Below are 16,106 nucleotides of genomic sequence, written 5' to 3' on the forward strand. Positions count from 1 at the left end.
TGTGGGATAATACATATCTTACAGAGTATGAAAATCAATTTCCCTGCTAAGTTAGCCTTCCTGATCACGTTGGTCTACAATTAGTAGGCCTAAATCAGGGACATACTTTCTTCATAATTACAAGTAATTAAAAGGCAGCAGAATGAAAACACATTCTTCAGAAACGTAATTCCAGTTTTATTTATCCTAAACTTTTTTCACGGTGGACTTTTATTTTAGCACGTAATGCTGTGTATAAAATTAATTTCGTATTAATAAAACATTTACGCTTTAATCAGTAAATTACCCAGCCATATCATGTTCTGGTAGTTGAAACATGACGCTGGGTCTCGTTGAACACTGCTAAAGTAAAATATTATAATGATCAGTGCGGTGGGCAAAACGATATATAACCAATTTGGAAAAAGCTGTTGATATCAGTACGAGGTGCGATCGGAAAGTTTCAAGACTGCGCCTATAAAAACCCGTACACTTATCTCAGGTATTAAATTCATCCATCACCCTCGAAGTAGTTCCCCTGGGAGTGAACACAACAATCCCAGCGCCGCTGCCAAGCCTGGAAGCATCCCTGGAAATCTTTCCTTCTCAACCTGTCAAGCACCATCTGCGATTCTGCCTGAATATCTTCTATCGTCTCAAATCTCCTTCCCTTTAGCTGAATTTTCATCTTTGGGAAGAGGAAGAAGTCACACGGAGCTAAATCCGGCGATCCGGCAAGATCTTTGAGCTCCTGACAAACGAGAAGTCGATTCTGCTTCTGGTCCTCAGACAGGAGCCTTGGCACAAACTTGGCTGCGATGCGTCGCATGTGGAGTTCTTTCTTTAGAATCAGCTGACAGGTCCCATAGCCTATCCCAACAATGTCGCACAAGTCGTTGATGGTACAACGTCGATCTTCGTGAATGGCCTGCCGAATCTTCGTAACATTTTCGGGCGTTGTGCTCGAAGATGGTCGTCCAGAACGCTCGTCATCATCGACAGAGGTTCGGCCACTTTTAAAACGTGAATGCCACACAAAAGTTTGTGCACGACCCATTGCGGACTCCCCAAATGCTTGCTTTAGCATTTCATAGGTTTCCGTAGCCGTTTTGGCGAGTCTTTGGCAAAATTTGATGCACACGCCATTCCGAAATCGCAGGAGGGTCGGTGTAATGCACTACCAAAACGCCCGTAACTAAGAAACAAATGCTAATTCGATGATGCCGGCTGGCACACTGATTCACTATGAATGTAGGCCGCACCCCCTAGCGGCAGAAGCTCGTACTACATCCGGTTCGCCCTCTATTGACACAGTCTGGAAATTTTCCGATCACACCTCGTATAGTGTCTTGTTAGCTTTGGTTATTATACTATATAATAACAGAAACCACCACATTTGATGGTAGCTGTCCTTTTCAACAAAATATAGGCGAATCATTCTATTTGCCGTGAGGAAATACTACATCGTACAAAATACTGCAGGGTCATGTATAGAAGTACTGCTCTTTTTTTCCTTGCCTTTATCATGAGAAAACAAACTGCTACAAACAGGCCTACTCCTCCATAAAAATGACAGATATTTTTAGATTACTTATCAAAAAAGTTTAGTATTTCCTTCAATTGAGAATTCGAGGTTTGAACTCGGGCTTTGATAAATGTTAAATGGAGACCTCGGGCCATTTTGCATAGCTTTTGGTGCTAAATCACTAGAACTGAAATTAATTAATTCAGGAATGTGTTTTAAAGTAGTTGTCTAAAAAATTTTGAACCTGATATTTGCGAATAGCTTCCGAATACTAGTACACCTACGTGGAAACGTGCGTAACCTACGTTACTTTAAAACGAGACGAGCTTTGGATGATAATCCGTTGTAATGGGAGTTGCCAACATTGTAGTGGAAATATCGCAGTGTCCGGCAGACAACATGGATAGGATCGTTTATACCAAAGGATAATTTTCATTCGCCACGTGTCTCAGTTAGAACATCAAATTCAGGGGTGAGCATTTTTCCCCACATTTTTAGTTTTGAACCAAATTATGATTTTCGTCACAGACCGTCTCAAACGGAACACCAGAATCAGGGATGGATATTTTATTTCCAGACTTTTCAAAATTTGGGGAACATATTTATAGGCTATGCATAGGAAAAGAGCATTTTGGAAGACAACTTTGTAGACACGGGTGGTAGTGCATTTATAAATAGTTTGGCTTAGCCTCCGTCGGTTGTTTACTTACTGTCTTGTCCACCTGTTTCCTCTAATACTGATATCCTTACCTGACTTTGGTTCGTATTTTAGAAAATCAAGGTTCGAATATTTGTCAGGAAACTTGCTTCCTGGTAACAGATGGGTTAAGATATTGGCATTTGTGTAACCCCTAACAGTACAATTTTGTCCTACGTTCTATTGAAAAGATACTATAGGGAATGCAGACCAGAAATATCGTCCCGTTAGGTTGTCCGTTGTTCCTGAAACCAATCTACAAAGGATGATAGGGCTTATCTGTAAATGTGCGTCCGCCTAGCTTGGGGATACATTAGGTAATTTAGGCATAATGTTTACAATAATAGCAATTGGATTACTAGGATTTGTAATATGAGCACAGCCATTAGATAGGAGACGGTTTGTGAGTACTATTAAACCACAATGGATATGATGAGATGTTAAAGCGAATAGTTTCTATTGGCCTGCTGCATTCAAACCATTGACACTAGGATTTGGGATTTCCCCTGCAGCGAGCATGTCCAATCTTCGTACTGCTTGTGTTCGGAAATATTTCCGAAATTGTATTCAGTCGAAACACAACAGGATCATAGCTAACCTTGAATGACAAAAGGTCAAATACCCTACACTGTGAAGTTCCGTGTAATAGTGGTATTGTCATATAGTTCTAAATTACTTACAATCAGAAATAATTTATTAAAATGGTGAGATGTTAGTCTGACAGATTGTAATATAACATTGCGTGTTGTTTACTGTGGGTAAAATATTTGCCATCAGGCCTAAGATAAGCGATAGACGTAAATCAGCATGAAGTTGTTTCTAAATAACCTACAACATGAATCAGGTAGCTACATGACGTTCTCCAGTCAACGAAGTCGAATGACAGCTATGGCAGGTGAGGTAAGCGATAAAAACTACAGTGCAACAGATAGATTGACATTATGTATATATAATCAGGGTTGAACAAATGTGGTCACAGTTCACATTAATATTGAATCGTCACGTATCTAGCAATGATGAGAATGCAACAGTTGCAGTTCAAGGTAAGAGAGTACATGTGTTTGCATGTGCACCAGAATATGACGTACGAGATTCTTATCCCAAAAATTAATAGAAGTTGAATTTTTATCCTGTCAACAAAACTGTAATGACTTCTGAATGAGGGCTCAGAGATCGGCAATTCTATAAATATTGTAAAAATAATTAGAAGTTTCAAGGAAAAAGAGGATTTAACGTGTCAGTGAGAAATTAATAAATAGTTACATCACACAGTAAATATGCTTTTGACATACGTTTCACATTTTTCTTCACAAAACCTTTCTCGAGTAGGTACAGCCTAGTCTGTTTGGAAAGATAGAATGATTTGTATTTCGGGTAGTGGTTAAAATCAGTGACAGACCAAGGCAGAGACGAAGCTGTTAACAGATTAACGCTCTTAGAGTAATGTGAATGAAATCAACATCAAAGATAGGTAGGCATATTCTACCACGGAGTATGAAAGTAGATACTTCGTATCCTACAAGAATGAGAGTTTGTATCTTTCTGCCCATTACTGCGCATGCCTGGGTTATCAAGCCTTATTTGATGAACTGTTCGGTGGAAGTTGCAATGCCTTTTGTCTTATGTATTTGTTCGTTTGATTATTGCATGTGAATGTGTAATATTGTTGCTTATTCCTGCTGAAATACACTCTAATAACTCTTCTTTCAAAAGACTAATTTAGGTGACACAGTTATTAATATATCTGTGTAGGCTCATTTTGATGGCCACGGTGGTCTATCGGTTAGAACGCTGGCCTTGTAATCCTGGGGTCTCGGGTTCGATTCCCGGCGGTGCCCGAATTTATAACTTGTGTTGGGCAAGGCCGTGGTCTAGGCAACACGGAGTTTTCCTCCGGGGGTTTCCCCGGTTTCTCCGTGGCATCCCAACAATTACTCCATTCACACACACAGAAGAAGGCAATGGCAAACCACTTCTGGATCATCTGCCAAGAACGTATATGAACAGGTCCCAGTCCGAGAAAAGGATGGAAGGATCCTGTTCATATGGACCTTTCGTCAGACAGAACACTAATAATAATATAAAAAAAGGCTCATTTATCTGTTTTAGTCACAGATATTTTGTGTCGTGCGATGTATTGGAATTTAGCTCGTGAAATGTATTTTTATTTTAAACTCTTCTCTCTGACGACTGGTTCAAGGAATACATTTTCACGCTGTACTATGATTTTTTTTAAATATTTATCCAAATGATTGGCCGTGTTAAATAATATTTCTTGCTGTGTAGGATTTGAGGTTTTCACGGCGGTGAATCTAAAGATGGTTGTCCTCTTAACATATCTTGCTGCTCTACCAAGTAATATTGTAATGTGATGTAACATAGGCAACAACTTAATTATGTCAAAACATATAATTGTCAGTAAACACAGACTTCTTGTAGCGTGATGAAATTTAGTTGTGGGAATATAGTCTTAAAGCGTTATTTATATTCATATATATATTTATATTATATAATTTCATCCCAATTACTTATGTTTGTATCTTTACAATTATTTCTTTATCTTTCTCAATCATTCTTTCCCAATATTTACAATCTTTAGAATCAAAACAATGTTTTCTTCAAGCAGATAAATATAAGTTTTGAGTATAATAAATAAGTTTCTTTAATATAAGCCTAAGACCAGAGACAAATCACAATGTCCACCAGAGAATAAATAATTACGTCACCGTTACCGACGGGAAGTAATTTGACTTTACTGTGTTTGAAGAGCACTGTAAAATATTTACCTTAATTTAATGTATAATGGATTATCAAAAATCATAGGCCAAATCGATAAAATATTTTACGGAACTTCACGATCGAGTGAATAGCACTCCAGCTTCGGATTCGCAAAGTCCCAGAGCCAAATCCAGACGCGGAGACCGAATGTCCTGATTTAGGTTTTCGCGGTTTACTTCAGTCCCCCCGGAAAAGTGTCGAGATAGTGATGCGTTGTAATCTACATCAAAATTTTAATGACAGGAAAAATATTACCGCCTTTATGCTTAGGAAGTTTTATGTGGAATTCGTAATGATATATTTTACTTCTCGTTGTGCAAGATCATTTATTGCATCTGCCTCATAAATAAGGTAATGTCTGTTGGTTAAGGTTAATTTGCCTGAGAGTAAAATTTGTCTATAATATTATATCGCATCTTTATGTCTCTGTTTAAAAAGTAATAAAGTAAAATCTCATTCTATGAAAGGATGTCCCATAAGGAAAAAACACAGAAAATTTTCCTCTGTGAAACAGCAAATGAAGGATATCATCATCGAAAAATTGGCATTTATAAACGAAACTAGCAATAGTGTATGACCCGTAAAAATGACGGGAATAAAAATTTTCTTTCGTGTTGCAGAATTGTCTTTTAAAATCGCTTTTTAAGTAGAAAATAAACAAAATTAAATGTGAAAACATCTTCACGGCGAATAAAGGCAAATTTCTACCAAACGCACCAACACAATACCGACCGCCTTATTTCAAACGCAGACTCAGCTAGATCCCACCATAGGTGCCACAATAACTTAGTATGCATTTTTTTTGCTGTCAGAGTCGCCACCGTCAGAATTAATTTTTATTTTTTTCCGTATCGGTTAAGAGGCGAACTCGTCCAGCCAAGTGCTACAGACATTGGCTTTTATATTAGCAGTGAATATATGTATTGTCTTGTGTTAAATTGTTTCCGTTACTGATGTTCTGATAGTAAGTGTTTTTCTCTCCTCACCTAGCTTGCAGTAACATTAGTTCTCATTGTTTAATTGTTACTATAACAGAACAAGGCCGAGGCTAAAAAATTACAGCTGAGTAGGTCTCGCCGATAGCAATTAGATTCTAGATGACTCTAGCACTTGCTGTAACGTCTTGGCGTAGATAGTTTAATTCTGTCAAATCGTCATCCATAAGTCCGTATATCAATAGGATGTGTCATGTTTACATGAAATTCAAAATGATCGACATCTCCATTATCGATAAGAAAATAGACAACCCAGTTTTGACGAATGAGTGTGCTTTTGAAGATAAGATACGGAGTCATAAAACATTTGGATACTAGGGTGGGTACACAGGCTTTCACAAGTCGTGTTACAGTCTCTGAGTATTAAAATACACCATTAAAAATATAAAGAAAATAAAAACTTGTGAAAGATCATACCTGAAGATCAGAATTTGAAACTTACTTGAAACTCTTGCATCGAAGATCAAGTAGTTATGGATGAGTTTTTCGTGATTTTCCTCAGTCTCGGTAGCAAATCTTAATACATTGCCGAAACAAAGTTTCCTGTCCGATTCCACTCGATACGTCATTTATGATTCTTAACATACATTATTATCATCTTATGCCTCGAAGCGATATCAAAACTACATAAAGAAACACAGTTTTACTTTACAGTAAAGCTTTTAAGCTTTATACTAAATTTCGGCTGATTGTATGACGGTTCACACCTTTCGTGAAAATCCCCATATCGGTAACGAATAAATACTAGAGGCTATTTATTCTTTACTGTCGTCAAAGAGTCATTTAAGTTTCAGGATTTAAGTTATCACTATGATCAAACAAGCAAACAGCGTTTAATTGTGGTATAAATATATTATTCTACTACTAATTTGCACTTAGGTTTATATGCAGAGAAAAGAGTTCAACTGTAATTAAATACTGACTAAGCCAGGTCGCCAAACCACCAATCAAATACTCCTGCAGTATCCTGTATTTTTAATAGAGAATGGAAATTTGCTTTTCATTCTCACGCCGTTAAAAGAAGTCGAGGAAAATCCATTTGGGTTATGGAAAAGGCCATGTGACAAGACCACATAACCTAACCATTTCTTTTCTTGAGATACGAGTCTTTGACGACAGCGAAGAAATTGTGGTCATCTGAATATGACGTCCTACAGCCGTCGAGGTAATTGCCAATATATCCGAGGAATTTATCGAATCTATATTCAGGGTAGATATGGAATGCTGATAAACACGTACAATACTACACGACATCATAACCAGTGGCAAACCCTAGTCTATAAGTCAGGTCGTGCGGAATGAGATATTATTAAATTCCCCAAGAATTACACCGCAAATTCTAATGTATTAAATAAATAATTTCAGAACATTTCAGTTCTTTATTAATAGTGTGATGCATCACCAGCCGGATAGCCAATTACAGATACACTTATTTTATATTCCTTCATTTATAGTTTTCTGGCGTATCACATTTGACCAGACAGGAGCCTCCGCCACTGAACATAAACCTCAGAACCGCAGTTAACTAACTTTATGTCTACATTTACACACACGTTTTATAATAGTTCTTTTTTTGTTTACCAATGCCTTTATTTTGCTTTCAAGTATTTTGTTGGAGAAACGATTTTCTTGTTTAATTTTCGAAATTAATACAAAAGTTATTCCCGTGCTTAGCACCAATCCATAAGTCTCTACTCTCTACGTATTCGCACCTCCAGCATTGCATGGGATTGGTGACCAGACTCGCTCACCATACCAGTGTATATAGGGAAAATAGTTCCTTGTCGTTTCGCTTTAGTTAAAAGACCGGGTGGGCCAAAAAGTTGTTCTCCATTTGGTGACAATTTAAAGTACAGGTAGCCCTCGATTTACGCCGGGGATGTTCCTGGACGAACCGGCGTAAATTGAAACGATTTTATAATGTAATTCAATGGGAAGTCAATGACATGCGTTCCCAGCACCCAAACATTGACGAGTAATATAATGGCATTACATTTAAAGCTCTGAAATAACGTAAATAAAATAAAAGGAATTTAAAAAATATATTTTATACACTTACAATCGGCAATGGCGTGATGAAGCAGCGTTAGTTCTCTGACGAAGTCCCTGCTTGAGGATCGTCATGTTTTTTTTTAAAGAAGGCATGTAGTGTGGACTGTCGTCATTTCTTCTTTCTTTCTTTCTTTCTTTGAAAATTTCACGATAAGACTCATGGATGCCATAATACTCCTCTTCGCTGTAGCACGAGCAAACTCGCACATGCAAAAGTTTGCATTTCACAAACAGCTTTTACCGATTCATCTATTTCATTGGAGCAAATTCGCGTTAATGAAACATACGTAATTGCAGAGATGACTGTATTTATAATGTTTATTCAAAATCAGCGATGTAAGAAGTACGATTTAGTATAAGATGCAGTACGAGAAACATTGTAAAACGTTATAAATAATAGTACAATATATTCTTTTCACTTTCTGGTTTCAAAATCGGCATTATTTTGAATCGGCGCAAATTGGACCGGCGCAAATCGAGGGCTACCTGTAATTGTAATGATCCTATGTAGTAAAGTAATTGTTACATTACAACACAGAAGCTCCGACAGATTTAATATATTTGTAAAACCAGCAAGATAAGGCAGATTAGAGACGACTCGGTGAAATTTCAGGTTCTGAGGGCGACGAATGTAAAGATGTCTGTCGTTTGCGATTTTGTTCAGTGTAGCTTGGTATGTTGACTGACGTTTCAGACATGCTCACTGCCTCCACCATTAGGCCCTGATGATTGGGGCAGTTTACTCCACTGTGTCTACACGACTACACGGCGCAACACCTTAGAAAGCAGCCATCTTCTGAAGACGACTCGACTCAAGAAAGTGCGTTTTAGCACCCCTTACTCACCATGACTAAAGTAATACTGCCACATGTCAGTGCCATTGCTGGTTTCTTTGCCAGCAGCTTGGTGAGATTAGTGGTGGAATTCTGACAGATTTATGTGGTAACAGGTGTTGGAGCAGAAGGACGCCACACATCGCTGTAAGGAGACGGGGAAGTGGCGACGCGACGTAAGATTACTCGCAAGGCAAGTGATGCTGTTGACAAACGCGTCACATTATCATTCATCACCCAGCAAGCTGACATTCCATGCCACTTCTTCTCTTACAGACCTTTAAGAGTATCGCCTTCTCTTAGTCTCTGACTGTCTGCGTTGCCACACATCAAGCAGTCTGATTTCGATCTGCATCTGTGTACCCGTTAGGAGATGGAATGGCGGTGGTGAGCACGCAGCTGTCTCCAGAATTAAAACAACATTTACTTACGACACTTCAGACATAAGTAAGACTTTTTCCTTCGTGGCTGCGAGATGCCATATCATTGCCGAATACGTTCGGTTCGTAACTCAAAGAAAACACTACACTTCTTCATTAAAGAGTTAAATTGATTAATGTTGTTCAGTGAAATAATTGCTGTTTGTTGTATGAATCATACAAAACCCATACATACACTGTGTGGGCAAAATGTGGAGTTACCAACTGTTTAATTATATTTACCATCGGGGTCTAAACGGCGAAGACATTGGGGCGTAAACTGAACTTCTTTCAAGACGTTCGTCTAAGTCGTAACTTACATTTATTTTGTACTGTTAAGAGTCGGATAAATCACTTATTCCATCAGTTCTTCGCGTGCTTCGTGTGTCACATAAAAATATATTCTAATTACACATTAATTGAGTTATCTGAGGTGTTGTCAGAAAATTTCCTTTAATATTCTTCGTTTCATTGCTGTCGGAAACAGAGTTTCATATTTCTCAGATTCATTTCCAATTCCCTTATCTTTCAGACAGGATGTTAAGACAAGAATAGTGCATTATTTTAATGCATTTGTGACGAGGTGGTAAGTAAGTGCGAACTGTTGTATATTTTAAATGACGTTTTATTTAGACATCAAACCTAATACTATTTCTGCAAATAAACCTAAACGTTCATCATACCAGACATTTAGGCCTACACATTCTGTTACAGTGAAATCATAAACCAAATACTCCTATAATTTTAAGTTAGTATTGACATATCACTAGCGACGCCTGTCCCAAATGGTGTGATATGTAAAATCACATAAAATTCTGAGCAAAAATATTTATACAATAAAGCTTTATTGTTCATATAAAACGCGAGAGGTCAAGATAGAGCGAGATTTAGAGTTGTCTTGTGTGATCATTATTTTAGAGTACTTTACGCAAGAAATCATACACCTTCTTAGTACCTGAAACTATAGTTCGAAAAACAGCTACTTTAATACACGGTTACACCCGTCTAAATGCTGAAGTAATTTAATCCATTAACGACAGCGTTGTACAGTTTTTCAAGTAGGTATTTGTGTGACATCTTTTGAAAAATTCTTGTGTAAATACTTTGGAAGTCATATTTTTTAAATTTCTAGGACGAATCGGGGTCACGTTTACATATTTATGTGACACGAGTATTCCAGTCTCTCATTTCTGTCGTCTGTTTATATTTGTAAACAAAGATCCGCCTGGAAACTGAGACTTGAATTGAAAAACTTCCATGTCGCAGTTACATATATAAAGTAACTTATAGCAGACATATGCAAAGGAGACAGCCTCCACTCACAAGGAAGAGAGTGTCAAACCTAATCGCCTCCCAGTCTAGCTTTCCCTAAAATGTGACAGAACTTATTGTTACTACAAGACAACCCCGTAAAAGAATGTTAGCAAGTGGTGCTAGATATAAAAGTAGTTAAGTATTAATGACATGTTTATTTGTTTTACAAACTGTTCTCGTTAAAAAGCTTTGAAGAAATGAAAGAGATGTTTTTGTAAGACTTGAGGGTTTCGCGGCGACTAAATACAATAAAATCTTCTCAGGGCCCTTAATATTTCCTGAGGTTGCAGACAGAGAGTGTCTCTGAATCTTAGGACTACGATTCCATTTGACGCGGCATGCCGCCCGAGAAGAGATTTTTTGTGCTATAAACTAGAATTAAGGACGACAGTATGAAACTAGCGGTAGGTCCTTCTGTCTTAAGAAATGTACTACCCTTGGATAGTGATATTTTTATTTGCATTCGGGGAAAATATTGACTTCTGGCAAGAAAATGAGTGCAAAAATCTTAATTATTTTATTAGTCGGACTAAAACATAAATTTTCGAATGTTAGTGTTCCGAAGCCTAATAATTTTTCAACGAAATTCTTTTATACTTACTGGACATGCTGGTGACATACATTCCACACAAAATTTCACCAACATAAGCGAGTGGGGACAAAAATTAAGATCTAAATCTTCGTTTCGAGACTGGAATGCCATTGTTTCTTAATATATGAGGCCTTCCTTGCAGGTGAACCATACTTATATGAGGTTTCTAAGAAACGCGGTTGGGATCTGGATTGTATTAATTAGGACCTGGTTTGGATCCCGGCCGTGTATCCGGATGTTCTGAATTTATCATAGTCCTCAGTCTCTGCCCTGCGAGTGCATCGTTAATTCCTTTAAGGAACATGGGTACAACAATGCAAATTCTTGGGGGAAGATCTCTCAGTGCCAATTGGATGGTTGTTCCTGGTAGACATCCTTCCGGCCTTCGATGGTGGAGACAATAATTCCAACACCTACCGGGAGCGGTTCCACCCCCATTGTAGTCTCGTGTCTAGAAAAAATACGGCGTCTACCAAATCAACTTCTCAGAGTGTCTCTCTTATAGTTTGGGATGACACTTAATGTAAAAACGCTTTAATAGGTTTCGAATTCCGTGTTACACGAGGTGTCGCTTATAATCTGGCGTACGGCGAGAGGGGTTGCAGCCGTCCTTGTCACCCTGTCATCAAGCTCACCATCACGACGGACAGATTTAATATAGAGATTGCAATGCAGCCTGGAACCATCTGTTCTGCGATGTCTACTGCACTGTACGTGTTTCTAATTGAAATGGTTTATATGACACTTAGGTATGACTGACAACTAGGACAAGGCTGAATATCTCAAAATGACACGATAAAATATTTAACTGTAAGACTTGAGGTTCTCACAGCGGTGAGTATGAAGATTTCTGTCTTCTGGGTTATTGCGCTGTGTAGTCTGGTCGATGTTAACCAACGTTTCAGAGGTCATACTGCCTCCGTCATCGCCCTGATGACGGAGGCAGTATGACCTCTGAAACGTTGGTTAACATCGACCAGACTACACAGCGCAATAACCCAGAAGACAGAAATCTTCAAATATTTAACTGCTTGTCTTAACTTTGCATTAGAAGGTTAATGACAAGTTATTTTGATATAACAGGACTATACGGCTTTTAGATACTTAGGTTATTTTTCTGATTACAGATTCATACACAGATAATTCTTATTTTGATGCAATAGCCCTTTGTGGTTTTAGGATTTTAAGATATTAATCGACTCAAGCATTTATTATTGCATTTTGGTATGATAGGCTTATATGGATTCTGGGAAGCAACACTGTTTGCAGTGTCGGCGGTAATCATTGTTCCTTCTAAATCCAGTGGTAATCATATGTACCATATGCTTTAACATTAAATAACGCTGAATTTTTAACTTTTGGGTTTCATAGGATTCTCAATGTAAACAGGGATAATTTCCTTAAAAAGCTTATTCGATATTATTAATGGTGAAGGAGTGTGCTTTCTTTGCGGTACGGACTGAATTCTCAAATAATATTTAGACGAGATTGGGCGTTAAAGGGTTAACGTAATCTCATTTGGAAAATGTGGAAACTGTTGAAGAATTAAATAAAAAAACAAAAATAATATTGATTGGTTCACATTCTTGACCTATTTAATGTTTTACAGATTAACGTTTTCTATCCGTTAGCTTGCTCCTAAACAAGATTTTCACTGTTTGTTGTGTTGTGACCATGGAGTTCGTCTTTCAACCATAATTCTATATCGAAAACACAAATTTACAAACAATTTCTGTATTTTCCGAACTTCAGGCGTCAACAGTACTGACATCCATTCAGTCAGACAAGCATCCGACCAAATAAACCGCATGTAGATAAATCATAAATACATCTCAGTTCAAGATAAATAAAAAACACCACTCCTAGCTCGCTTTCGTCTTTCGCCAAAATAGCTGGACAGGATGGAAATATAACGTTTCCAAATGATGCAAATAAAGATGCAAGCAGTAGGAGCTGTCTGTCCTTGTCACTTGGCCTCTCTTCCTCTCTCGCTGCTGATGGCCTGCTTGATGAATGAGCCTCTGACAGCAGCGAGTGATCCATCATCGGAAAGAGATTGGATGATGGAGAGGGGAGGTCATTCTCTACCAATTCATCATCTCTCCCTTCACACCCATTTCCTGCTCCAGTTTCTCTACCACCATCACTGACTGTGAACTCGGTCGAACGCACACATCCACACGGGGGCTGTCACTGTACGAGCTCACGATTGAAAGAAAAAAATTCCTGATAGTCTGAGAATTATAACAAAAACTCATATTTCATGTACATCGGTGATATAGAATTTTCCATTCACGTTTGAAAGCCCCGGGGTGGGTGAATTTGAACAGGAGGCTGAAATACGTTCATTTGAAGAAATATAAGAAAGGTTCTTGCGTTATCAAATTGCTTGTGGACGTCTACTGCTCTTGAAATATAAGCTTAATACATGTCAATGGTATATATTTATGCAGTTTGTGGATTTTCCCTTCCAAATGTGACATGTGACCTTTAGTTCGAGAATGAAAGAAAGCTGTTTAATCTACAATAGTAGACAGCCCAGTTGATGTCACATTAATGAGACAAGGCGAAACCCGTATTTAGAGGGGTTTACAGGTCCAGCCAAAACGTTAGGGAAGGTTTGAATGAGTTACTTTTTTTTTTTTTTACAAAAAATAATTTCAAAATTAGAAACGTTTTATGATTAAACGGAGGAAAGTATTTGCAGAAACCAGGACTCATTTGTAATGTAATGTAAGGAGTTCTTCTAATGTTGATCGCAGGAGACGCGCGGTCTGGGGTGTGGGCGTTGGTTACTCGGCCTTTGGCATAATGTTTTCGAATCCTGCTCAAGGCATGGATGTTTGTCCTCGTCTTTTTGTTTTACGCTGTCCTTTGTTGGTAGAGGCCTTGCGACGGGCTAAGGAGTCCTATCAAATGTCTATTTACCATTAGAAACCTCTCATATAAGAGGCGGTCAACGCTTTTCAACGCTATAGAGCCACGGAGTAAGTAGCGGTTTCTAATCTTTACCAGTTCGAAAGTAAATAATATTAAAATAGATCGTAAATACACAGGGTGTGATTCAAGACAGATTCAGTGGCGAGGTGTAGCGAAAACGGAAAACCTTTGGGTTTACCCTCACACGGTTAATTTATTCGCTAATTGAAGGACTATTAGATGGTCAAAAAGGAGTGTACTTCTATACACAGTTTTCGTTATTAATAAGACCTATTTATACCTGAGGATATATAGTAGTTTGGGACATGTGTACGAGAAGAAACTGATGTGTTCTTTTGGTAGTAGGGCAGGAAGAATTAAACTGAATTCCCCACATTTTTAGTTCCGATAATCGTCTTACATATAATATATAACTTACTGCGAATATAAGCTGACTCCAAAATAAATGTATCGCTGAAGGGCATCTGCCCCTCCTTGAATGCATAGCGTGTTTATCGGCATTCCTATACAGAAAAATGTAATTCTTCACATAAACATCTGCTAGTCAAATAAAACGCTGTAAAATTCAACAAACGAAGTTTTCAGTCAACTTTTTACATGTGTTACAAGACCATTATTGATATTTCTTGAAGCATGTAAAGACCTTCATATATCTTCATGCACTCCTTACAAATTTTAACATACAACTTGTATTGCAAAGAATTTGGTGACGTTAAACTATATTTTACGTCCATGTCATATAACACATAATGGAGACAGTTGGGAGTCCTCCCGTCTTTTGAGGCATTCGTAGCAATTGTTAGTGTCCATTGTCAAGTTTCGGACGCAGTCGTGTGCTGGTTGCCCACTGCCAAGTCGAGTATTGTGAACTGTTTGACATATGGACCTTGGGAGTTCTAATGGAGCGAAGTAAACCAGTGCTTGTAGCACAAGGAGAAACCATCAAAAGTGTTCACAAAAGCAATGATCTACTATGGGGTCATAATTCTGCCAACTGGAGTAGTAAAAGGGATATATATGTGTGTGTATGTGGACCCAATGAGACTCATAGTAACTTGGTCATTCTCCTTCTTTAGGACAGTAAGATCCTTTTACATAAAGCAAAGGTGGCTAACTGCTATTTTGGCCAAATGAAACATTAAAATAGTCTTTATGTACAGGTAATAATATTCTAAAATTTAACTTGCTTCTAAGACGACAGTCATCCTCATACTCGCCGTCGTGAGAACCCGAATTTCAGAATAATTGTCTTCGTATAGTGTGATGATAACTACCAGAAATTTAAGCGTTTTAATCATGAATATTCTTCTGCAACATTCAAGTCAGGATATTTCGAGGAAAATTGTCTGAATCATGTGTTATTACTACTGGAAGCATCTGTGACAACAGAGATATGAAAGTCAGCAAACATGATCTTTTGTTCAGTCAGTGTTTATTGTAAAAATACAGACTAAGATAGAAACTACTTTCATTACGAGATTTGCGTTAGTAAGCTGCGAACGCTTACTAAGGGTTAAGGAAATATGACAATTAAAAAGAAAAGATAGGTAGACCTGTTTGTCTATAATTTCGTGTTAATTTGAAACCAAATTAAGGCATGTGCGTATTCACTTCACTTTTTTGGATTAAGTATTGATTTGAATTTCGAAACAAGATTATTCTCCGAAATGTAAAAAAGTATAAAAAATGCGCCCTAAATTTTGTACTGAAGGGTTATCTGAGTGAGAATAAGAATCTCTTAAAACATAAATACAAGATCTATGATATTATAATTGCAAATGCAGCTTCTATTGACTGAACATAATGGAAATGAATGTGTAACATCGAATTTTGGGGATAAGCTCAGACGAATGTTAAAAATGTTTCAACGTTTATGGCAAAAATTGTAGTTGACATCTTCAGGGTGAATTCATAATTTTGACCCGTCTTCATTCATTTCGAAGATGGCAACTGCGATGTTTGCTGAAACACTGGAAAACAAC

The sequence above is a fragment of the Zootermopsis nevadensis genome, unplaced genomic scaffold (assembly GCF_977971745.1).
Source record: "Zootermopsis nevadensis isolate Lab colony 2312 unplaced genomic scaffold, Znev_1.0 Znev_ptg000030l, whole genome shotgun sequence".
Lineage (NCBI taxonomy): Eukaryota > Metazoa > Arthropoda > Insecta > Blattodea > Termopsidae > Zootermopsis > Zootermopsis nevadensis.